This window comes from Pleurodeles waltl, chromosome 5 (assembly GCF_031143425.1).
Source record: "Pleurodeles waltl isolate 20211129_DDA chromosome 5, aPleWal1.hap1.20221129, whole genome shotgun sequence".
Lineage (NCBI taxonomy): Eukaryota > Metazoa > Chordata > Amphibia > Caudata > Salamandridae > Pleurodeles > Pleurodeles waltl.
This window is the reverse complement of record NC_090444.1, coordinates 1533101566-1533125616: the sequence shown is the minus strand read 5'-3', so window position 1 is coordinate 1533125616 and position 24051 is coordinate 1533101566. Positions and strand designations below refer to the sequence as shown.

General features: G+C 42.6%; 1 protein-coding gene across 1 annotated transcript in view; it reads left to right on the top strand.

The window, feature by feature from the left end:
- The first annotated feature begins 4328 nt into the window (after nt 1–4328).
- The window catches only part of MYOM2 (myomesin 2), a 571331-nt gene continuing 551608 nt past the window's right edge, over nt 4329–24051 (top strand). Inside the window, exon 1 of the mRNA XM_069235814.1 lies at nt 4329–4438. The gene's annotated coding sequence lies outside the window, so the exon portion shown is untranslated. The remainder of the gene's footprint in view (nt 4439–24051) is intronic.

Genomic DNA, 24051 nt, shown 5'->3' with positions numbered 1-24051 from the left:
TGGCCATGGCATCAGGGATGTCACAGCCTATGTTTTCCAACGTGTTGTCCAGAGTGTTGTCTGCCCTGCTGAAACACGCAAGGAGATACATCATTTTCCCTGAGGTGGCGGATTTGCCTACAGTTAAAGGTGACTTCTATGCCCTTGGACATATCCCCAACGTCATAGGTGCCATTGATGGGACCCATGTAGCTCTGGTCCCCCCCCGCAGGAATGAACAGGTGTACAGGAACAGGAAGAGTTATCATTCGATGAATGTCCAGATGGTCTGTTTGGCAGACCAGTACATCTCGCAGGTAAATGCAATGTTCCCTGGCTCAGTGCATGACGCCTACATCCTGCGGAATAGCAGCATCCCTGATATGATGGGTAAACTCCAGAGGCACCGTGTATGGCTAATGGGGGACTCTGGTTACCCCAACCTGTCCTGGCTACTGACCCAGTGAGGATTCCCAGGGCAGAGGAGCGCTACAATGAGGCCCATGGGCGGACTAGGAGGGTGATCGAGCGGACGTTCGGCCTCCTGAAGGCCAGGTTCAGGTGCCTCCATATGACAGGTGGGTCCCTATTCTACTCACCGAAGAAGGTGGTCGACATCATCATCGCCTGCTCCATGCTCCATAACTTGGCATTGCGACGCCAGGTGCCTTTTCTGCAGGAGGATGATCCAGATGACGGTGTAGTTGCAGCGGTTGAGCCTGTGGAGCCTGTGGACAGTGATGAGGATGAAGCTGATGAAGATGAAAACGACAACAGGGAGTCAGTCATACAGCAATATTTTCAATGAGACACAGGTGAGTACAATTTCATGTTTCACATTATATTACATTTCACACGTCTACCTCTTTCCTGTACCTACATTTCACTCCCTATTTGGTAACTGAGTTGTCCCCTTCCATCTCAGTTTCAGTAATGTGGTAATCTACGTGTCAACAGCTTGCACCCTTGAAAGGCTAGTGATGTGTGACATTGGTATGTTGACCTTCCAATGGGTAACCTTTTTTAACACTGTATTTGACAATACAAAGTTCACAATCATTGACTGACTCCAATATTATTGAGGTTTCAAGGGTGTTTATTGAAGTACATAAAAATGTAGGGGGGTTGTGAAATGGGGAGAGGTCATGGTGGAAGAATGTCCATGGCAGAGTCCAGTCTATTAGTCTCACAGGTACATTGCACATCTGACCATTAGAAGTGGAGCTGGGGCAGTTCCAAGCTGGACAGGATAACAAAGTGGGACAGTGGGGGGACAAACAGGGTGGTCTTATTTCCTGGCAGGGGTCTTGCCATCTTGCTCTGTCCTGTTCCTGGATCTCAGGGCCCGCTTTCGTGGTGGTTGTCCGTCTGCAGGGGGTGGTTTGCTGGTGTGTTGGTCCTGTGGCGGGGCATCCTGTCCACTAGCGCCGGCGGAGGGGGTGGGCATTTCATCGTCCTGGCTAGTGTCAGGGGCCCCTTGGAGTGCCACGGTGTCCCTCAAGGTCTTTTGAATGTCCGTCAGCACCCCTATGATGGTGCCCAGGGCGGAGCCGATGGTCCTGAGCTCCTCCCTGAACCCCAAATACTGCTCCTCCTGCAGACGCAGGGTCTCCTGCAACTTGTCCAGGACCGTTGCCATCGTCTCCTGGGAGTGGTGGTATGCTCCCATGATGGAGGAGAGGGCCTCGTTGAGAGTAGGTTCCCTTGGCCTGTCCTCCCTCTGTCGCACAGCAGCCCTCCGAGTTCCCCGGTGTTCCTGTGCCTCCGTCCCCTGGACCGTGTGCCCACTACCACTGCCCCCAGGTCCCTGTTGTTGTTGGGGTGTTAGGTTAGCCTGGGTGCCCTGTAGTGGTGGACACACCGCTGATTGACCTGTCCTGGTTAGGGAGGTATGGGCCCGCTGGGTTGGTACTGTGCTGGTGTTACCAGAGGGTGTAAGCTCGGTGTTGGGCTGTGGCTGGGCAAGGGGAACCGACTGTCCTGAGGCCCACGATGGTCCGGGCTGGTCATCAAGATCCAGTAGGGCAGAGCTGCTGTCGTCACTGTGGGCCTCTTCTGGGGGTGGAGTGGTGTTGTCTGGACCCTCTGGTGTGGTGACGTTCCTTTGGGTTCCTGCGGGATTATAAGTACATGATTATTGCATGTGTGTGTTTCATGGTGTGCAATGGTTGGGTGTGCGTGAACCCCAGTGCAGGCATTCCTGTGTGTGGGCTTGTGTGGTGATGTTTGTGGGGTGTTGTGGGTATGTGCTGTGGGCATGCTTTAGTGCTGGGTGTCCATGCTTAGTTGTGTCATGCAGGTCTTGGGGTTGGGATGGGCGGTTGGTGTTATGTGTAGATTAGTGAGGAGTTAGGGTGATGGGGGAGGGTGTGAGGGTGGGGGTGTGTGATAGCATGCAGGTAGGGTGGGGGATATGATAGTGAAGATTTGACTTACCAGTGTCCGTTCCTCCAACGACTCCTGCGAGGCCCTCAGGATGCAAGATGGACAAGACTTGCTCCTCCCATGTTGTTAGTTGTGGGGGAGGAGGTGGGGGTCCGCCGCCAGTCCGCTGTACCGCGATGTGGTGCCTGGATACCGTGGAACGCACCTTCCCCTGTAGGTCGTCCCACCTCTTCCTGATGTCCTCCCTATTTCTTGGGTGCTGTCCCACAGCGTTGACCCTGTTGACTATTCTTTGCCATAGCTCCATCTTCCTGGCTATGGATGTGTACTGTACCTGTGAGCCAAATAGCTGTGGCTCTACCATGATGATTTCCTCGACCATGACCCTGAGCTCCTCCTCGGAGAAGCGGGGTGTTTTTGGCATGCCATGGGGTGGTGTGTGTGATGTGTGGGGTGGTGTATGTGTTGATGAGTGTGGTGAGTGTAGTGGTATGTGGTGTTTTGTGCGTGGATGTTGTGTGGGTGATGGTGTAGTGTGCCTCTGTGTGATGGTGTTATCTATTCTGTGCTGTCTCTCTCTGGCCTTCGTCTCTAATTTGTGGTCATAGGGGTTTGTGGGTGATGTGGGTGTGTGTTTTATATTGTGTTGGGTGTGTGGGAGTGGTGTGTGTATGTGTATCAGGTGTGTGTATTTGTAATTGTCCAATGTGGCGGTGTTTTGGAGATGTGTGTTTATTTTGAGCGCGGCGGTGTGTACCGCCAATTGAATTCCGCGGTTGAAAGACCGCCGCGTGGATTCGTGGGTCGTAATAGCATGGGCGTGTTTCTGTTGGCGTGGAGGTGGAGGATTTGTTTCCGCATATTTATCGCTGACCTTTGGTGTGGCGGACTTGTGTGGGTGTCTCAATTTCGGCGGAATCCATGATGTGGGTCATAATAGCTATTGCCGAATTCCGCAGCCGCGACGGTGTATTGGCGGTCTTCTGCACGGCGGTAAGCGGCTTTTACCGCCAATGTTGTAATGACCCCCATAATGTGCACTTGAAAGTAGCATACTTAGAGGCAATCACATAAAACCCATAGTGAATAAATAGTGCTATGTAGAAAATAGTAAATAAATGTTAAGATAGAGTAGTCTTGTGTGGCCTCTCCTTGGATATCTCTGTACAAATTACTTTTTGTCCTGAATTTTTATCCCGAGTTTTGACCCTTTGTCATGAATTTTTTAAAGTCCTGTCCCAAATTTGTCTTCATACCAGATGGTCACCTCATTATAAAGCGACTCTCCTCTTAAAACACCGATGAGAAAAAAAATGTAGGAGGAATGTTGCCAAAGCACAAACGTGACCGGAGGTGAAGACACATATCTTTCACAAGTAAGATAACAAGGCTGAAAAGCAAAAAGTTAGCAGAAATGCTATCGGGAGTAAATAGAAGGAACAGAGTGGCTCGCGTAGAGCGCGCAGGACTTTGCTGCTCCAAACCGAATTAGCATCAGGGGCCTTTCATACAGCTGACATGTCGCAGCACATGGCGATAACATTCACTGAAACTCAAGCATGTCTCCACGACGCCTTATGGGAGATAACGTTACAGCCGAAGACGCTCTGTATTGTGCCTTTTAAAATTCATGTCTGATGTCCTTTCAATCGAATGCTTTATCAACAGCATTTCAAATCATCAAAAGGAGGTGCTTAAAGTTTATACTAGGCTTTCAAACTGCGTCCACGCCTCGACCTAAACAACTGCTTTACGCATGTGCATTTATAAAGCTTTTTTAATTGCATTATATTTTGGTTTCTGCACTGAGAGCAACACACACAAGCTGTATCATAATTTTCTGAATGGAAGTTAATTTTGAAGCCACATAAAGCATGTGAATCCATAATTTTAGTGGAAGCGTGTATTCCCTCTATATATAGCACCGTGCCTCGCCATAAAAGGGTTGGAAGGGGCTGCTACATTCCTTCACAGATAGGTTTTATTTTTGTTATCCCCAGCCTCAGCCGGGCTAGTTGGTTTGGACTCATCCTCCTTCTTCTTGGTTTTGCAGTTTTTATTTCTCCTTTGCCTGGTAAGTTATTTTCCTTCATTTAAGGCGCCATTTAATGGTAAAGCATTCACACCATTCATCGAGTTTGGTGGTTTAGCTGTCGGAAAAGTCGTGGATTTTTTTTTGTTTTTAACCAGCCTGTAAGACTTACAGATATGAATGTTCCAGTCTGTATAATCTGTTTTAAGGCTGTTTGTCTCTTTTCGTTGATAACACGTTACATGTTGCAGTAGCACAGAGAGTTTCGATGGTCTATATGCTTTGCTTGTTTAGTTAAAAAAACACGATGTTGCAAATTACTGAAAATTAGATTTAATTTAGCAAATTAATCATCTGGAAACCCTGTTTGCACCCCTTGGCAGTACAGTACATCGGCAATATTGTAGTTTGCGTGTGTCCTCTATGCCGTGTTGGGACATCATTACACCCTAAGTCATTACTCTAAGCGACATTACCGAATTACTCATTATCATGCGTCCCGAAGGAGCCTCTGAATTAACCGCTATCTCATCCAAGCCAATCAACAGTGCTCTAGATGGATTTACATCACTGCATTGCTTGAAGCAGAAGCTTTTGACTTGCGCAACTTTATTGCATGGCATATGTGGTACCTGAGGTACAATCCTATTCTGCGATGTACAGGGGGTTATTGCGCGTTCTAATTTGGGCGTTTTTTTTATCATAGCCATAAAGATTACGTAACCTTGCGTCAAGACCTGTCTCGGTTTATGCATCTTTTCTGGACACGTGAGGACACCGTCAGTTGGCATCGAGATAGTGTGTTCCCAACTGCCCAGACAGTGTTGTAGCTTATGTGAACAAACGCGTATTTTGCTGTTGCACATCAAAGCGAATGCAAATTACTTAGAATTAGTTTAATTTGAAGTTTCAATTGTATAGGCATTGAACAAATTTCCTTTCAAGTGAGACACATGTAATGCAAACGCGCTACTTTTCTTTCTTTGACTACACCGTCCCACCAGAAATAAAGCAACCTGCCTTTTCCTTTTTTAATCAGGAGCACGGTGGCTCTGTCAGCTGTTGACTTCTTCCTATGCACGTTTTCCTCTGTAGAAAACAAAACTAAAGGACGCACAACACGACCAGAATAAAGGGAGTTGTGATTATACGTTAGTCATGGCGAAGTCTTAGGTCAAAGTTAAGAGAGTTACTTTTCAAATGCACAGTTACCGTATTCTCGCTAAAGCACGGACAACTGTTCGGGTACCACATGCTAAAGCAGAGTTCTTCAAACCTTTTGTTGTGCCGCCCGCCAGTCTAAAAAGTATTTGAGTCGGGGCCTCCCTAAAAAACCTCTAGGGTCAGAAAGAGTGGCTGCTATGGTGGCAAGAGGGGGAGGGACTTACTAAATCAATACTATATTTATGTTAAAGCTGGAAAAACAGGAAAAGCCTGTATATTTCCCATTTCAAATGTAAAGTTGAAATGGCTGAAACTAGAACAAAATACCTTAGAAGTATTTCAGAGCTGTGTAATGTATTTTTAAATGACTGTTACTAATAACTTGTTCGATGTAGTAGTTCGTGCTGCAATTGTGCCATTTCTAAGCACTGTAAATAATACGAGTTACTGTGCCCAATTTAGGGCCTCATTTACTAGGTTTTGGTGCAGGGCAGAGCAACAAGCCTTTCCGTGTGTCAAAACAAAAGGGCAGGAATGCGCCGCATCTACAAGATATGGTGCATTCCTGTCCTTGTCCCCTGCGCTGGCATACAAATTGCTGCCTAGCACCAATGAAGCCACCCTTGCACCATGGTGCACGAGGGCTGTGTTGAAGGTATGGTTGGGCATCTTCCTGCACATAAACAATCATTAATGGTGTTTTCCTCTTTCTATGTGTGCTCTAGAATGCAGCAAACATAGAAAGAGGAAAAAAACTGAGAGAAATAATTGTTTCTCCTTGTTGCACCACTTTATTGCCACCCTTGAAGTGGCATAGGAATCTGGCACATTCCAGACTTGTAAATCTGGGAATGCATCAGATTCTGTCTGATTCCAGGGGTGTTGCGTGGGGACACCCACAGCAACACCATTGGCACAGCCCTTTCACACAGTGTTAGGCGTGAAAGGGGTCCATATTTACAAGACCACGAAAAGCCAGTCAAGGTGGTTTGCGTGGCATTGTAAATATGGGCCAGCACACTGCACCACCGGAGCCTCCAAAAAAATGACACTATGGTGGCGCAATGTGCTGCTAGGGCCTCAGGCCCTTAGTTCCAAAAGTAACTGTGAGATGTTGTTCCTTTGCCTAGGCCATGATAAAAGTCCCTTACAGTGGGCCTTTCAACTTTTTTCAGGCCATTACCCTGAGAACCCTGGAATCTTCCCCTTAGCAGCTGCACAATTTTTTTTTATCCCCAACACTTTAAGTATTACTTGTATGCTATGGCCCAGAGGCCCCCAGCCGAGCTCTCAAGTTTCCCAGGTATGTTCATGTGTGGCATAATCATTCTGGGTTTTATTCTTTGCATTCCTGGACTTGTAGTCATCACCTAACATCATCTAACAATATGATAATGAAGACACCAAATTCCATAATATTAAGATATATGAATATAAAATCCTGTCCTGCATGACCTACTCAGGCATGGAACTGGGAAACATCAGAGTGCTGTCCTTCAGCCTGACCCCCTGACATTTCAGAGGGAAAAAGGAGCTGCTCTAAGGCACCCATTAGTGGACTTCCACTGAAGTTTTCAAGCAAATGGAGCTGACTAAAACTAGTTCGCCATTCCGCAGTACTAGTGAAACGGGTGCAGGACATTCCATTTGCGTTTCTCAGAGGTTAATATTTAGTCTACGAGCGTGCAGTTTAGAAGAGGACATATGGATTGATCGTCACTTCAACACGTCCTTCATTTATGGCAAGGAGAGACATGCTGCTTTCCCTCACTATCATCATACACTATAATTAGTAGGAGTAATAATTAGAATACTTTTAGTGCACTATGCAATGTATACCTTACTACCTTCCAATATTCAGTTAGTTACTGATTCATGTAGCCAAAGATAAAGCTTATCAATTATTTTCAAATCTATGTTTATATTGAAAGTGAAGCTCACCGAATAACATCTAGTGAAGGTGTTTCATCACTATAGTCAGAGGGAAATCGGTTATTGTACAAATGTTTTCACTGGATTCATTCAAAGTTTTACCAACTAGACCACGCTGGTTAGGTCCTTCATTCGTCCGGTGGCCAAAAAACACATAAGAGAAAGATCTATGCAATTGGTAAAAAATGTATTATTATTGTTCAATTATTGAAATCAAGTATAAATGCGATGAATAACATTGATAGGAAATGTTCATAAGCATGTCCTAGACAGTGCAGTGCAGTGAATTATAGGCAACATGACCTGCAACTCTGCGGGCAATTGTTCTAATAAAAATATTACAAATATTTTTTTAAATCTCAGATTTTTTTTCAACTTTAAAAGAAATCTCGCAAACTGAGTTTATCACCATGCTAGGATATCCTATCAGCGCAAAAATTATGATACTCACCTGTGCATTAAAGTGTCCATTCAACATATCATATAGCTAGTCTCAGCCCTTGAAACCATTCTGACATGAATGGGCCAAGATTCCCAGGTGCGTGTATGACTAGCTGCTCAATTTCAGGCTTTTTCTTCGCATTCTAGAAATTGAAGTCATGTTTAACTCATCATAAACCTAGGACTACAAATTCCAGACCTCAAAGAAATATCTTGACTGGCGTAGATGGGTATATCTACACCTGGAAACGTTGGCATCTATGGCACAGAGTCCCCCCTGGCAAGAGCATCCTTCCCATCCCCGTGTCTTTCTGAAAACGATCCTGCTATCCTATGACCTTGGCTCCAAGGCAGCCACCAGCATTCTCCCCCCGGATCGTTACAGAAAAAAATCCCCCAGCTCCTCGCCCTTTCCTGTCCGTGACCATGACTTTGAGGCCCACAGGAGTCAGGACACTAGCTTACATTGTGTAAGAGCTCTGTTGCCAATCGATATGGGGTCCACCCCCAACCACTCCCCACCCAACTCTACCCTGCTCATCTCCTCTGAGTCACCTTGCTTGGAAACAAAAACAACCTAAAAAACAAAGAAAGAATGCCTTGCTTCTTGGTTATTTTTATTTCCAATCATCGCCTCTGACATTATGATTAAAGGATTCCCTAATATTTCAGAGGTAATGACCCTCCCGCAGATGAGGGCAGGTGGGGTGCCCTTCACAGTTTGAAGACCTCTGTACCAGAGGGCTAAAAGCATAATGAAAAGTGTTGTACAGTGCTTGCTATGCGATATTCATGAGTGATAAAATATGTTTGGGGCACAGAGGCTCGGTGAATAACAGAATTTGGAGATATTTCTTGAAATCGTTAAAGTTCGAGTTGGCTTGTATGCATTTGTTAGATTCCAGAAGACACTAAACGCAAACAACATCTTTTAAATGGATTGCATTTAATGGCTTCTTTATATACATCAATAGAGACATTTGGCATTTCATTAAGTAAATCATGGAAGCATAGTTTGGCTGGTAACGGGAGTTACTGACTGAATGTGGATTACAAATTACCTGAGAATATCGCAGTCCTGCTTTTTTTTTTCTTCAGCAACAGTTCGACAATAAAAAACTGGAGAAATGTGCGTTGAGAAAAGGGTGAGGAATGTGGGAATTTGTGTGCAAACATATAATCCCGTTGTTATTCTCATTTCTCGCGTGAAAACACAGAATAGAATGGTAATTAAATACTTCACTCCTGAATTATGGAACACCGGGTGCAAAATGCATGCCCATAGAGGTTAATTAATGATACCGGCAAAGAATAAATGCTGTATGATGGTTGAACATGTTTTTTTGGTGGGACAAAGCAGCACAAAGTTTATGGTGCTGACCAGTTAAAACCAGCAGAGTCAGAGGGCCTTTTCCAATAAGGATCTGCACAGTGAAATTGTTTTCACGCTATCTATAATCTATACTAGAGCCTTCTACTACACATACACGCACACGCACAATCACACAAACACACCGTTGGTGGACCATTGTACCTTCTCATAAGACCCTAATTACTCCATGATATAGTTTTCCTTGCTCACAACTGCCCTTGAAAAGTACTCACGTACATTAAGCCAACTTGAAAATGTCATAACCCTCCAGTCTGAAGGTGACAACATCTGATTCCTACTGACGTACGCAGGATTTGACCCAGCAGCGTGGAGGTGAAAGACTATCTAACCCTGATCAAGGCACCAGTCAGGTCTCTGGTTCGCCATTCCCCGCCTTGTGCAGTAGTATTGAAACGGGTGCAGGACATTCCTTTTGCATTTCTCAGAGCTCAATATTTAGTCTACGGTCGTGCAGTTTAGAAGAGGACATATGGATTAATCGTCACTTCAACACGTCCTTCATTTATGGCAAGGAAAGGCTTGCTGCTTCCCTTACTATCATCCATCATAGCTATAATAAATAGGGGTAACTTTTAGAATAATTCAGTGCACTATCTAAGTGATATATATCTTACTGCCTTCCCATATTAAAAATGATTTATCGATTCAGCATGTAGCCAAAGAGAAAGCTTATCAATTATTTTCAAATTTGTGTTTATATTGAAAATGAAGCTCACCGGAAAAATCTAGTGAAGATGTTTCATCACTATAGTCAGAGGGAACTCAGTTATTGTATATATGTGTTCACTGGATTAATTGAACGTTTTACCAACTAGACCATACTGCTTAGGTCCTTCATTCGTCCAGTAGCCAAAACACATCAGAGAAAGTGCTAAGCAATTGGCAAGAATATTATTATTCAATTATTTAAATCAAATATAGATGCGATGCACAGCATTTACAGGAAATGTTTATAAACTTTTCCTAGACAGTGCATGAATTATAGGCAACATGATCTGCAATTCTGCGGGCAATTGTTCTATTAAAAAATAACAAAAAATGTCAGAATATTTTTTCAACTTTGAAAGAAATCTCCAGACTGAACTTATCACCATGCTAGGATATCTTATCATCAAAACATGATGATACTCAAATGTGTAATAAAGTGTCGACTCAACATATCACATAGCTAGTCTCAGCGCTTGAAACCATTATGCCATGAATGACAGTAACCAACCCAAATTAAACGCAGCTAAAACTGAATGTCTTTTTATTTTCTTTGCTGAACAAAAAATCCCTGTCCAATCATGGCAATTTATGCACTGGGAAACCAGGAATCAATAAAAACACAACATAAATTGGCACCCTTCATAACAAAAGACATCACAAACAAGCAAGCAACAGGGCCTTAACAAAATGTCAGTTGAGACTTCTCTTTGATACAGTCTTTCATCCCAGAACAAGATTTTAAGACAATAATCGTGTCCCTGGTATTGTTGAACCTTGATTATGGTAATTCTCTGCTCACAGGTAATCTCAAAGTGCACTCAGCTCTACTCAGGTATGCCATGTACGCTCTAGGATGACGTATACCTGGAAAAAACGTTTTAAACATATTATATTTGTACTCAGAACAGTAATATAGCGCCCAATTGAAACTAAAAGCCTAACACACAGACTAATAGTCACATCACTCCTTACTGCCTGACAAATAAGGTATAACGCTCAGGAGATCTATGCTTTCTTCAGAGCTCTGAGTCTCTATTGCTGGAACAGACACCATTAAAGAAATATCACACAATGGACCAATCCTTCATAATTTGTGCTTCAAAAAGTTGGAATCACATATCACCCTCTCTGCACAGAATCCTTGCACTGTATATTTAACATAGAACAACACCTCTTTTTCACCTGACACTTACATGCTCTATCCCTTTAAACTCTTTAAATCAGCAATACAAATATTCTTACAAATTTTAATTCTTGCTTGTTTATTTCATTTCTTTTCTTAATTCGGCTACAATCACGTCATATCACACACACCTTCTGGTTGTATATCAATGACTTGCTTCTTCAGTTCACAACATGTACCCTAGATGCTATGTCTCATATGTATTTTTGAGGTATAGCTGGCACATTAGGGTAATTCTTGGAATAAGGGAGAGCAGCCGTGGTATGTAAAGGAGATGAGCAACCAAGCCATACTAGAGATAATTTTTTTAAATATGGGTCATCCATGTATTTAAAAGTCATTAACGGCAAAATTCTGGCACTGGCATATTGTATGTAATTATTGACCTAAGGAGGCACCTGTAGCCTAAGGGAGGGGGGCAGCCATATCAAAATCTGGCTCTGGCACAATGGATGTAATATACAAGGTACGTTCCTGAAACAGTTTGAGAAAAATGGGGTGAACTAATGGAAAGCATCAGGTTTCATTGACTTTACACCCCATGAAAAGACTTGGGCCCTCATTTAGACTTTGACGGTCAATTTCCCTGACTGGCAAAGCCTAACCCGCCAGACGATCTCCAGTGCTGGCGGTCAGCAGACCACTATAATACGAGTGCTGGGTGCTTTCCGCTATCATTGAGGCGGAAAGCAGCCATCAGTTGTACTGGCGCTTGGCACTGCAGAAGCGGGTCCCTCGCCGGCACCGCCATGCCAGCAGGACTCCGCCCACCATATTACAAGCCGTAATGCTGGCATGGTGGTGGCGGTGAGGGAAGACTGCCAGGACCCATCCTCTCCCGGAAGTGGGCACCTGAAGGAGGGGGAAGGGGTCTGTGTGTTTGGGTGAGTGTGTGCATGTTTGCGAGGGGGTGCTGAATGCTTGCATGTATGTGCGCATGAATGGGGGTGTCTGTGTTGATGAATGTGAGTGAATGGGTGTGTCTGAGTGCATGTATGTGTATACTGAATGGGTGTGATTGTGAATGCATGTGTGCGTGAAGGGGTGTGGAGGGGTGTGTGTGAGTGTGTGGGCGGGTAGGGGTGTGTGTGCATGTGTGCGGACATGTGTGTATGTGTGTTCCCGTGACGGGAATGAAGATTCATGACGCCGGGTGCGTGACCGCCAGGGTTTTCATGGCGGGGTGACCACCATGGAAAGCATGACGGTTTGCAGCCTCGTAATCCAGACAGCAGGCTGGGGTCTTCCACCGGGCCAGGTGGAGTTGTGGAGGCTTGGCATCTGCCAAGCCTCACAACTCGTCATGTGGCAGTTCTTACCGCTGGCTCTGCGGCGATAGGACCACTACGGTGAGACTGGCAGTCTCATGACTGCAAACCTCATAATGAGGGCCTCAATATTCAATGAATGCCCTTCCACAGCCTGAAGCCTTTTAACAAATGTATATGATAATTTGTGCTTTAGAATGCCATATTTGACATATTTTTGACATATTTAGCAGGGAGAAACCTCCTGACCCTGTTTGAAAGATACCAGGCTCACCCACTTCACTCAGTTGATACAAATCAGAGCAGGAATTATGTCCAACCACCTTCGAAAATCACCAGCTGCCCCTACAAGAATAGAAGGCAAACAATGCTTTGCTGAGCGCTGTCTGCTTTCTGCAACTTCCACTGGAACTGGGACATTACCTTCTAGATCATAAAAAATAAATACATTCAGCAGTGCACAGCAACTTTTCTGATTAAATAAAAGTTGAACTAAAAATATTAAATTAAGTTGTTTCCATGTTTCAATATATGTTAACAATTGATCTCTAAAAAATAAAAACCTCGCCTCTGTGCTTCACACAAGTGATAGTTGCTTGCAAACGATCATACATTAAAATGTGTTAACAAGAAGGAATACTTTAGGCTAATACCGTAATTCATATTCAATATATGGTCCATATCAATCAATACATAAAAAACATAATTACCAATCTTATTGGTAATCTCTTTTTTTTCCTTTCCATACGATTTATTAATATATTTCTCATTTCACGATATACACTATATTAAAACTTAAAAGCTAGTGGTATAAATAATTTAGGTTCTGAGTGACATTCTATGTTTTGTAACATTATATCCTCTTCATAAGAACACATCATTTTTCAAGTACTAAAAAGAGAAATTAGTAATCTTCCAGCGGCATACAATATCAGGACACTAATATAGGTAGCATCTAAAATAGACAGTTGCCTGTGTTGTGTTGTCATGTTAATCAGGCAGTTATTATGGAACTTCTGCAATGGCAATTATCATGGTGACATCAGGGTTAAGGTCATGTGACATCACGTCCTGGGAAGATTTAAGGTCAAATATAATATGTTGTTACTTCAAATAATGCCATGAAAGAATGTGTAATGGTACTTCTGCTGCCCTGGTATTTAAGTGAACTGACGTCCATTAATATATGCCTAATTGAGTCCATAATTTGCAGTCCTTATCACAGTGTTGATTCATTCTTTCCAAAGTTACCCAAATAATTCGTATGGGAAAAAATTAATTGAAGAAATGAAAGTTGATACTTAAAAAAGAAAAGTTAAGTCACAATATATTGCTCATATATCTCACAAGAGGCAAGCCAAAACATTCTCAGATAAGTCCACAATCAGCTCACTTAAAACAGTCATATATCTAGAAAGCAAAAGGTAGAATTCAAAGGAGATGCTATTTAAAGGCACAAGTCTGAAAAAATATATTCCACCAACACCAGAGAATAAAAACTCAGAATCAGACATGTGTTAGCTTTGCAAAATAGTACACATTAAGGTCTTTATCTTAAGCTACTCTCACTGGTAGGAGGTTAATAAACAAAAGGTCACTACAACACTTCCTGAACCATCAAAGATCTAACAATATATATATGCACCTAATATCGGGACGCTTGGCTGGGAAAATAAGGACTGCGAAAAGGAAGATTAGGATTCAGAGTAATGAAGATTATCAATAAGCATAGAAACACCACAAAATAACATGATGGATGGAGCGTTAAAACTTTTCAAACACTCACCCCCAGTCACAGATCTGGGTTTAATCCATTGTTATTTTGCTTGCTACGTCACCCCAGTTTGAACCCAGCCACATGCAAATCAGTCTTGACCCTGCTCCTATGGGAGCAGCCCAGCCTAAACTGCCATGCCAGGTTCTCCCTGGACTGGAAACAAGCATCCTGGGACTGGTTTTGGGGCAAAACCTCTCCTCAGTCAGACTAGCTAGAATCCAAGTGGTGCAGTGAGCAAGGGACCCACGTCTGGCCATACCGTAGCACCTAAGGGCGCACATAGCAACAGCACAAAATAAAATAATGGCCGGAGTGTAGAAACTTTTCAAACACTCACCCCCAGTCACAGATCTGAGTTTAATCAATCATTATTTTGCTTGCCACATCACCCCAGTTTGGATCAAGCTATATGCAAATCAGTCATGACCCTGCTCCCATGAGAGCAGTCCAGCCCAAGCTGCCAAGTCAGGTCCTCTCTGGACCGGAAACAAGAATCCTGGGACCGGTTTCAGAGTATCACCCCTCATCAGCCAGTCTAGCTTGAATCCAAGTGGCGCAGCAAGATTATCAATAAGCAACCAGGCAATTATCTCCTCATCCATCTTCCCTATACCAGTCCTTACAAAGTGAAGACATGCCAAACCTATCACTAGTGCACAACAAGTCTATAGAAAACATTGAGGTGGAAAGCAGCCAGAAGTCGTGTTGGAGGACGGCGCTGCAGAGGCGGGTCCCTCGCCGCCACCACCGATTGGATTGGATTTAGTAATAAAACTGGCGTACCTTTGAGAATGTTTTAGAAAAATATATAGGCACAGATTAGTAAAACTTTCAAGTAGGGATAGAAATGTACGCCTTTAGAATGTAGTGCCAGTGTCTTTGTGAAGAGTCTCCTTGCACGTCAGTGTGAAAGACAGAACTCAGAAATAATAGTGCTCCTCAAGAATGCAGAAACTCCTGGTAGATTTGGAATGTGTAAATATGAGTTATTCAAATCTAAAAAGGCTAGCACTTTTTTTCTGGAGCAATTACAGGAAGGATGTACTACAAGGTTGCTAATTTGAACAGAATGAGGAAAATAAAGTAATTTACATCTGCAAAATGCAGTAATTCAAAGTGAAGTTAGCCAGTGCTGAAGTAAGTTGACCCATTGCCCATTGCTGTGTGATGTGGTGGGCACGAGCAAAATGTGAATGACCCAAGAACAGACCAATGGATGAACAGAGGAGGCTAAAAGGCCATTTATGGAAATATATTATACACAATTCTTTGTTAAAATAAAAAGGAATGGCTACAGCCAAATCTAAAAAATCAGGAAGTGTTGAAGTGATCTTCCGCTTTTCACCCTTTAACTGCTAAGTGTGGCTCAAGATGAATGCTGATGCACCCATCTATCTGATGGTGATCATTAAACTTCAGCCAATGGATTAGCCAATCAACTTAAATTGTAAAAAACTCAAAGGCGCACTAAGTATGGTCCTATAGTTCTATTTAGGTACCGCCATTTCAATATTATTTTTTGCACTGTTATTTATATCTGTTCTTTCTTTTTGCATTACAGTTTGATAAGTTTGTTTTCCTATCTACATATTGCTGTGTTACTTGCATTTGTGCATTTCTACTTATGGGTTTAGGTGTTTAAGTTCAGGCTCTTTTTCTCCTCTGAGACTTGCCCGCCCCTCATGAAATAGTAAAAATATTAAAAAAAGAATGTGCATTCAGTGTTTCCAGTTTATAACAAATCACCAATGTAATAATGTATGACAAGGGAAAATTCATCAGTCTGCATTTTTGTTCTTTGGAGATGGATTTGGTTGTTAGCCAAGCGACACACTCTCTCAGATGGCTTTTTTTGTGCAACATTTTCTCTTCCTATATTTATGCAGCAGCTGGATCTGCCACTTGCATCTTTTTAGATTCTCTAAGAATGACAAAGACATAATTTCTTCTAAATATTAGTTGAAAAAAAACTACAATTGAGGTATGTGAATTGCAGAGACCTGAGGCTCTTAGCTTGTGTTCATTCAATGTGGAATAATTGTCAATAACTAAAAGGACTGCTACATTGTTATCTTTCTGTACTTATTACTTAATCACCACTGGCAAAATATCAAACATGAAACTTTCTTACATTATCTTGTCAATTTAGGTGTTGGTTTAAGAAACGTGAGGCTGCACCCGGTGCAGGACCACATTTCTCTCACCCCTAACGTCACCATGTGTGCGCTGTATCTAAGATATGGCGCACCATGGCGGTAGTTAGGAAAATAGCATTAGAATTTTTTACATTAGTTCAGAGCTTTGCAGGATTAAAGTAAACAATGTTGACGCTAATCCTGCAGAGCCCTTGAGGCCAATTGTGAACAATGGTGTGCCTCCTTTTAACGCCTGCTCTGAGCCGGTCTTAAAAGTGCTGAAAAAATGACTCATAAAATATTTCAGATTTCTTTGCGCCATTTTTTCGCCCCCCCACCCTAACGGGGGAACATCCCCTTTGCATACATTTTGCTTGACGCAGGCATAATGTAGTGCATAGGGTTACAAAGTAGCGTAATGCATGTATTGAGCCACTTTGTAAATTTGGGGCGACGATCTTGGCCTCGTTGGGCCACATTAGCATAAACAAATTACCCTAATGTGGCGCAAGAAGACTCTAGGGGTTCTTAAGTCTGCCCATTAGTGTTTTCACCATAACAGGATAAGCACCATAAAGCTGCAGCTTTCAAATAGTAGCAATCCATGTAACTTGTCATTGTTTTACCTGTTAGCAGCCTTTGATGTTTTCGACCATGCGATCATACTTGAAACCCACCATTCGGTCATGGACATCACTGATGTATTTTTTTTACATTCAAATGAATGCTTGAGGGCACCTTTCCAAAAGCCAAGTTCAAATGAAGATTCTCAGCTAAGTAATCTAATTGATGAAATCGTAGACTGAATATTTAATTAAATCCGATTCCATCAAATTTGTGACACGTCCTTATGGAAGCAAGCATAGTCAAATTGTAAAATGGCTCAGTACAAGGATTAGACAACCGCTGCATATTTTGTGAGCTGGATATGGCTTTCTAAAAGCTGAAAAAGGGGAACAAGAAAGAAAAAAATATTTTAACTTTAATTCAGGGAACAGAAATCAATTAATTAACGTCTTTCACACGTTGATAGCTAAAACACAATAATGTAGCCATAAAAGATAATTAACATTTAAAAAAATGTAAAGAAGAAACAGTTCTAATAAATAGTGTTTCAAGGTATCAATCAAACTCCAATGGCATACGTTGTTAAACAAAGATTAACAATGGGTTCATTATCTTGTGAACTTCATATTTTCTAATGACCTTACAAAATGCAGCAGTTAAAATGTAAAACCCTGTAAGTATTTACTTTACACAAGTCAGTTCAGTTGTAATTTCCCTTTCCGTGAAACAAATAACGGGATATTTTTTTGCAACAGCATCCTCTGAGCATCATTGTTTTTAACACTGAGAATCAAACAGTTGTTTTTTTGACATTGAGGACCCAGATCAGTACGTCATATATGAAAATGGTCAAGTTTCATTACACGTTGGAATGCAGCACGTAATCCTGAAATAGTACCGCACTTCACTTAACTTGGGTTGAAATATTATTCTTTCAATTATATGTCGGGCTTATTACCTCAAAATTATAGAACTTTTCAAATATAACCCATTTAATTAATTCTCCACAATCAAGTCACATTTAGTCAAGAAATCTTTATTTGGTCGAATTTGGTTGTAGAAGACAATGACGCATAATAAAACAACAAATTAAAAGATTCACACATTCTAAAAGCTAAGTACATTATCAATCAATCTGATACAAGAGGTGAAGCAGCTTTGTAGCAAATACTCAGAACATAAAAACCAAGCAGTGATGCACCCTGTAAACATTACATTAATAATCAAAATATACGTGACATTAGGCAGGAGCAAATCCTACCCAATGGTTTAGCCTTCCATAGATTTCCTACATCTTATCGCATCTTTAAAAAAGAAACTAATCCTGAAACATACATCATGACTCTTTAGAAGCTGGAGATGAAATAACGCTTGTCTGCATTTCTGGTGCCCTAAAGCAGTGGTTCCCAACCTTTTGATTTATGTGGACCCCCACTTTAACATTAATGGAACCCAGGACCCCCACTGAATCGTCATTGGAATCCGGGGACCCCCGCCTGAGTCATTACTGGTAGTTGGGGACCTAATTTGTCAATAATTGTTAATATTTTTTAATTTTCTAAGCAGTCGCGGACCCCCTGAGAAGGCTTCGCGGACCCCCAGGGGTCCCCGGACCACAGTTTGGGAACCACTGCCCTAAAGAGATTAATAAAGGTTTGAGAAAATAACGAAAAAATGATTATAAAATTTGCAGAAAAACATGAAATGTAACAATGTTTGGTCTGTCAAACCGTGTCATGGACAAAATGGGGCCAAATGCTACAATCTTCTCAAAAGCATGTTGCCAAATCGTTCCTGCTCTAAAACTAAAGAGGAGAGACCTCTCCCAGTGTGAGATCATGGGTCAGGTACAATACAGGTTCGGCAGGTGCTAAAAATCTATAATAATCCCTCATAGAGCTCTTGCTTAAGTTAGAGTACAACCGTTTTGTCTTGCAGAGCTCTGAAAAAATAGCACTTGACCTTTAATGTATCATCCCTTTTAATACTTGCGGGGGCTGTGAACAGGATAGACCATCCCATCACACAAAAAGTTTTTGAAATATAATCTTGCCATGGAATTGTAAAGCCCCTGTCCATGCTAAGACAGTCAGTGATAATATTCCTGCACAAGCAAGCATCAGGGTTAAGCCGCATAATAACCCATAACAGTGAAGGGGCCATATTTACTTTATCCAATATGTACTGTAGATTTAGCTCCAAATGCATGATTAAGTTTGAGCTGGAGGGAGGGACATTGAGTAGCCTCCGACAAATACAATTTTTCTCAGCTTGGAGGGAGGAAGCATTAAGCTATCCCCAGACCCCTGCACTAGATAGGGCTGCAGAGCTACACTCAGCATTATAAATATTGAAGAGAGGGGAGATAGCCCCTTTTCCCACAACCCTTGGTAAGTTATAAACTGCACCAGCCACCCTCCTGGGCTCAAGTCATGAGCTGTTGAGCTGTGGTTGCCAGCAATTCATTGAATTGAAAATAATCCCCAAATAACTAAAGTTGTTCACATTACTGTGAGATTGGCCTTTTTATTAAAAGCTTGGAAGTGTTTATTTTAACCGGCCCACATGCCATGATATGCGACTTCCCAAAGTTTGTTACTAGAATTAAACTGCGCAAGAAGGAGACAAAGCAGGCCACAAGCACACAGAGAGCATTTGGTGTTTGTTCCCCAAGATATTACATGTCAGGAGTGGGCTGTCTAGGGTGTTCCTTAGCCTAATCTTCTTCACTGTACCCAAAAACACCTTTGTGTTTTTTTCTACCACAGCGTGTTTCAGAAGCTCTGAGTCCCTCTTGTATAGTGCGTCCTTCCTTGCTTCAATGTGTTTTTTATAAAGCTTGTGAACTGCCCTAGCCTCATCCCAATCTTTAGGAGAAGCTAGAAGGGCCTTCCATAATCTGCGATTGGCTACCGAGCAGCGCCCATCAAACCACCAAGCCCGTCACACCCCCGATTGGGCCGGAAGGTTTTGACAAAAAATGTCTAATACCCTGACTTAAACCTTCATAGTGTACTTGCATGTGGTCCTGCTTGCATCTAACAAACAACTGAGGAACAAACTAAGTTGTGTCTTCAATAATGCAGCCAAAGTGTCCCCTAGGTACGTTACGTGCCAAATAAGCCTGAGGCCATCAGTAGAGTGTTGGGTAATAGGAATTCCTTTAACGGGGTAATTGATCCTGTTCACTGGCAAGTGGCCTATAGCTAAAAGGGCACTATGATTCCCCATTCTGTCTTCACAACCTCCCCCTTAGAGGAGCATGTCAGAAGATTCCTAGTCATAGACATATAATCAATGACCGAGGCACACACATGTCCTCTAAAGGAGGTTAAGGATAGCCCATCCCCTCTAAACACATCGACAAGGTCCATTAAGTCATGTTTAGCTATATACTTCATCAGCTCCTCTCCTCTGCTGTTGCAAAGCCCCCCAAATGTTACCTCAAGTAAAGTCACTTCATCCTTTCAATGGGCTGCCTGCTTTTTGTTAAAATCCCTGGACAAAAGATTATATGGCAGGGACATTACGCCAGTCCCCAAAGACTGCAGATTAGAAAGAAAGTTAAATCAACACAAACAGAATTTAAAAAAACAAGTAATTGTTTTAAAAATGAATGAATAAGATAAAAATAGAAGGAAGTGATTTTATCCTAAATCAACAAGACTAAGAAGGCAGAGCTCCCAGAGTCAATAGCAGTCACTTCCACTTGCAAACACAAATTTATCCAAATGGAGAGGCCCTGGGAATGGCAGTGCAAAAATAACAAGCAAAGCCATCGCAAGGTGGAAAAGAAATGTCTCAGATTTCCTGCAAGGCAGCAAAGTCAGACTTAGCAAAGTAAACAAGCCAGGCCTGATTGGTTATTTTGACTTTTAAGCCTGCAATATTCCAGTTGAATATAGTAAAGGGGCGAGCCATACTGTTAGCCAAAGATCCTTCCTTAAGAATTTAAGGCTCATATTTATGAAAAGTTAGCGTCGCCTTTGCGTCATTTTTTTATGCAAAAGCGGCTCTAACTTCACTCCATATTTATATTTTGATGCTAGACCTATCTAGCATCAAAATATCTGAGGTAGCATCATTTTTTGGGAGCTCCAACCCACCTTGCATCGTACTGCAAAAATTATATGCAAGGTAGGCATTCCCTTTCAAAAAATGGCGCTAGCCCTCCAGCGCCATATTTACCTCTCAACGCAAAAATGATGCACACTAAGGAAGTGGACCCAAAAAATGACACAAAGGCCGATTAGTGTTAAATTTTAATGCCTGGTTAGACCAGGCGTTAAAAAGAGGCCTACATTCTACCACATAAGGAAAACACACAGAAGGAGCATTTGCAACCTCCAGAAGTGTTACTTATCCAGCTTGGCACATACCGCAGATGTCAGCGACGATAACAGGTCCCTCCACCACCACTGCAGCAACCCCAAACACCACCACAGCAGCCACGAAGGTAGCGCAGAAGGGGGGAGAGGATCTTATGACAGCTTACCCTTGCACTTTCTCTGCTTCTTCTCCTGGGACTTTACTGGATCCTCCTGGCTGGTAGCTGGGTGATTGGGGTCTCTCTTTTTAATTTATATTTTACTTGTTTGTGAGTTGTTTTCTTATGCTAATACAGTAAAAAATGGCACTAACCCGCTTTGTGAGATAAATACGTGGCGCAAAATGGTCTAGCGCCTCTTTTGCAGCATTAGCATAATTTTTCCTTCAGGCATGTCACAATGGTTAGCATCATTTTATTTGATGCTAACCATTACTTAGAACCATTGAGCGTCATTTTTAAAATATGGCACATGGATTGCGCTAGGGAATGACGTAAGCCTGCGTTAAAAATTATGACGCACAACTGCGCTAGCAAATTGTACTTCTTGACTTAGGTTAAAAACTGTTGGGCTTCAAGCCGACCTCACTTATAATGAAGCTTGATGCAAGCAGGATGGTAATGATTGCTGAACGCTCACAAAACTCTTGGATCGGGTGGCCTGAGGTTCAAGATGACATATATCACTTTGAGAATGTAAAACAGAGGGTTTGTAAAAGTAACGTAATGGGACTAGGGCAGTGTTACACTCCACCTTAACATGGCTTCTGAATCAGAACAGCAGACTATGCACCAGAAACGGACATCTAAAATTCACTGTTACACAGTCTCCTGGTGCATTAACTGGGCCTGGCCCAATCCAACCACACCTCTGAGTCAGCAGAATATCTTTTGCAAAGTGGAAAGGCAGCCCTCTGTTGTGCACAAGCCCGTCTAAAGACTTGTTGTACAGTTCCTCGCTAGATTTGTTCTGCCTTTACAGAAAGAGGGTACCCCAGTAAGAACAAGCACATAGGAGCAGGTGGTCGGAGGGAGGCTAACCACAATCTGATTGAAAGAAAGGCGGGGGTCTCACCATTGAAAAGCTCCATCCTTTGTGAATTTCGCGTGGCAACAACAGTTCCCTCTCTGTCCGAATGAAGGCTTGCCCTGGGAACTTGCTTATGTTCTGGCACCTGAGTGGGTTGACTAGGTGGGCACTGCTGTCTTTACAACCGTTCTCACAGAGGAAGTATGAGCAGAAATGAGATAGGTCGCAATGGAGGGCTGCGGAACAGGTGCGTTTGGGGGCTCGTTATCATGGAAAACATGATAATCGACTATTGGGAAAACCAAATATGGTAACGACACCGGTTAGACCTTGGTGAAATCAAAGTGAGAGAATTAAGGTGTTCAACAGTGGCCGGGTGCATCCTGCGTGTGCCCCACGCCATGAGAAATTTCTAGCACTTTTCAGGTCTTTCTGATGATTCTGGCCCCTCTTATGCACAGGGGAAACTGGGGGATGAAGTCCCATCCCAGCCAGGGCCTCAGAAAGAATATGGGCAGGCAAAACCACCAAGAATAGCTTCCCGTGCCTCAGGAAGTGTTTGGCGCTTTTAAGCACTTCCTGATAATTCTGGCCCCTCTTATGGCGCAGGGGAAGCAGGAGGTCGAAGTCCAACTGCAGCGTGGCATCAGAAAGAGTGTGGGCAGGCGAAGCTGCCAAGAATGGTGTGCAGAGCCACAGGAAATGTCTGCTGCTTTTCAGAGATTGCTGATGATTCTGGTCCCTCTTATTCTGCAGGGACACTGTGGGACGAAGTCCCACCCCAGTCAGAACCTCAGAAAGAGTGCAGGCAGGTGAAACCACCAAGAATAACGTCCTCACAGTCAAAGTTGTAATAATTTGACTCGTAGTCTGTGTAATACATAATAATGCACACATCTCACTATCCTGAGCCATCATTTCCGACGTAGGTATCAAATAAATGATCCATAAAGATGGAGGCAGCTGCATTGATGTGGGAGCAAAAAGAAGTCTAGTACGGAAAATGACTCCAAGGTTTCCAGGATTGATGACAGGCTCTGGAAGAGTACCCAGCTGTTGGAGTAGACCAGCCACCAGTTCGAAGAACATAGTGAACATAGTGAAGAGGACCTCCCTTGACAATTACCTCTGGTTTTTCATAGTTAAACTTTAATGTTTTAATGATCCATAATGATTGACAGTGACACACTTGTATTCTACATCTCACCCAAGGTTTACTACTTATACCTTTTTAGTGTAGGTGGTTTGATTTAAGAAACTCAAATGGGCATTCAATGCAGTTCAGCAAATAAGTAGAAAGATAAAGTATTCGTTTGTATCAGAAAGACCTCATCATTTAATATCATTGTCTCATACTTCCCAACACTGTGTGCACACCGCCTTCCTCCACCACGATACAGAATCAATAAGAGTACTGGCTCAATTTCTACTATTACACCTTTTCAGTTCAACAAAATTAATTTACAGAACTCGCATAAGGCTCATGATATGGCTCTGAAAGTGAAATAAGCATTAACTATTTGTTGAAGATTAAATGGTAAAAATGCTGAATCACTTGAGGTTCCATTCATACTGATCTGGACATATTCCTTCAAACTATGGATTTAGTCAGAGAGCATGTGAGTGATGGTGTAGATGGGATGCAAGCCAGTTTAAAAGAATTCATTTGACACATGCATTATTTGAACTTTGATATCTTGTTTGTTGGAAGGGTCCCCCTAACCATCCTT